The sequence below is a fragment of the Alligator sinensis genome, unplaced genomic scaffold (genome assembly GCF_000455745.1).
Source record: "Alligator sinensis unplaced genomic scaffold, ASM45574v1 scaffold344_1, whole genome shotgun sequence".
Taxonomy (NCBI): domain Eukaryota; kingdom Metazoa; phylum Chordata; order Crocodylia; family Alligatoridae; genus Alligator; species Alligator sinensis.
In genome coordinates, this window is record NW_005842427.1 from 1,212,647 (window position 1) to 1,215,034 (window position 2,388).

Sequence of the window (2,388 nt, forward strand, 5' to 3'; positions counted from 1 at the left end):
CTCTTTCCTGCCTATGCAGGGGGTCGGACTCGATGATCTATTGAGGTCCCTTCTGACCCTAACATCTATGAATCTATGAATCTGCTGGAGCATGGCAATTACTGCACTCATGCAGTTCATGTGTCACCATCCCCACACTTCAAAATGGCACTGAGGGTGCTTTATCTAAAGCTTCTTAAGGAGACAGTGGAGGGTCCGCAAACTGGCAAACTCCATGTATGCATGTACAGGGGTCCCCTTCTGGCTGCAAGATGGGACAGGTATCTGGAAAGTCTCTAAAGCATGCCAGGGACAAACCCATGCTAAGGACTCCATTCAGATTACTAAGCTAGATGGACTGTTGCTCAGACCCAATAAGGCACTTATATTCTTAAACATTTGGCTTTGGACTTTATTCTGCTGCATTTCTGTCAGATGCTCTAGAGAGCAAGCCTCAAATCTCACTCAGGTTTGTATTCAGTTTGCACAGCTGGAAAAACAATCTCTGCAGTGCAGGGGACGTATTTGCCAACTCCCATCTGGCAATGATAAGTGATTTATGGTTGTTTTCAGGAAACATAAATAATGACAGAAAGTCTTTTACACCCATAAACTAAGGCCAGAACTGCCATCTTTTCTGAAGCACACTAATGTCATAACTCACTGGATCCTAGCCATGACTACTACTGTAAGAGGATCAAACCAACACTTCTACTGGAAGCATTCATGGACCATGGCTATAGCAGTAAATTATACATTTATTATCATAGCCCGGAGGACTCTTCATGAACTCCTTCAATTTCTCAAACTCTGGGTTAAGTTTGGCATCTTTGTAATGCAGATGTTGGCAGCCGGGTTAGGCACAGCTGTCCCTACATGGATCACTATTTCTTGTCTCTGAGGGTAAGTATGTTGATGATGATCTCAGCCTTTAATGCACCTTGTTATGTAGGCTTCTCTCCCATGTATGCTATTCCATTATACAAAATTTGACGTGTTTGTTTAGCTTTAGTCTGATGTCTCAGGCTCTTTCCAAGGCTGTTCAGAGCCTCAGGCTATGCTATTCTACTGTTTCCCCCCGGATCAAATCATCATCTATTTCATCGTTGGTACCATCAAATGTTTGTCGTGTTGTCTAGGGAACACCTTGGGGCCTACATATAACCCCAGTTACACTGTCTCTCTCAAGGGGTGCTGAATGTGTGCAAACATGTCCTTAGAAAAACAGTGCATTTGTCAAAACTCTGCTGCTACATCTGACTCAGAAAAATGTTTGGAGTGAACCACATCCCCTTGTATTTTTCCCTTAGTTAAGTAGTGGACAGGTTCCCTTTTTACTCATTTCCTCAGTTCTCTTGAGCATCCTCATAGGCTCGGCAGTGCTATGTTGGCTAGCACTATGCAAGAAAGGGACTTGGGGGTCATCATTGACCACAAGATGAACATGAGTCTGCAGTGCAATGCTGCGGCTAGTAAAGTGACCAAAACGCTGGCTTGCATCCATAGATGCTTCTTAAGCAAATCCCGGGACGTCATTCTCCCACTGTACTCGGCCTTAGTGAGGCTGCAGCTGGAGTACTGCGTCCAGTTTTGGGCTCCACAATTCAAAAAGGATGTGGAGAAGCTTGAGAGAGTGCAGAGAAGAGCCACGCGTATGATCAGAGGTCAGGGAAGCAGACCCTACGATGACAGGCTGAGAGCCCTGGGGCTCTTTAGCCTGGAAAAGCGCAGGCTCAGGGGTGATCTGATAGCCACCTATAAGTTTATCAGGGGTGACCACCAGTATCTGGGGGAACGTTTGTTCACCAGAGTGCCCCAAGGGATGACGACTAGGTCGAATGGTCATACACTACTACAAGACCGTTTCAGGCTGGACATAAGGAAGAATTTCTTTACTGTCCGAGCCCCCAAGGTCTGGAACAGCCTGCCACCGGAGGTGGTTCAAGCGCCTTCATTGAACACCTTCAAGATGAAACTGGATGCTTATCTTGCTGGGATCCTATGACCCCAGCTGACTTCCTGCCCTTTGGGCAGGGGGCTGGACTCAATGATCTTCCGAGGTCCCTTCCAGCTCTAATGTCTATGAAATACACATAAGCACAGGATTGTGTCTTGTTTTTTTCTATAGTAACCAGTGATTGTACCCACTTTGCTTCTTCCGTGATTCCCAGAGTAAAGGTCCTCTCCAGCGTCTCCTTTAAGGTGATGGGAACTTTCTGAGGTGTGAGTGGGCTCTTTCAGCGGGATCCTATTGTTAAGAACTTCCCTATTCCAGCAATTTCTTCCTTAATTGTTTTTGGCCTCTTCTCCATTAAGTGTGCTTTTTTGATTAACCCAGTGGGATAACACCCTCTAAACGGCAGCATTTTAGTCTGCCCTGATACAATTACAAATCCTGTCATTTCCAAG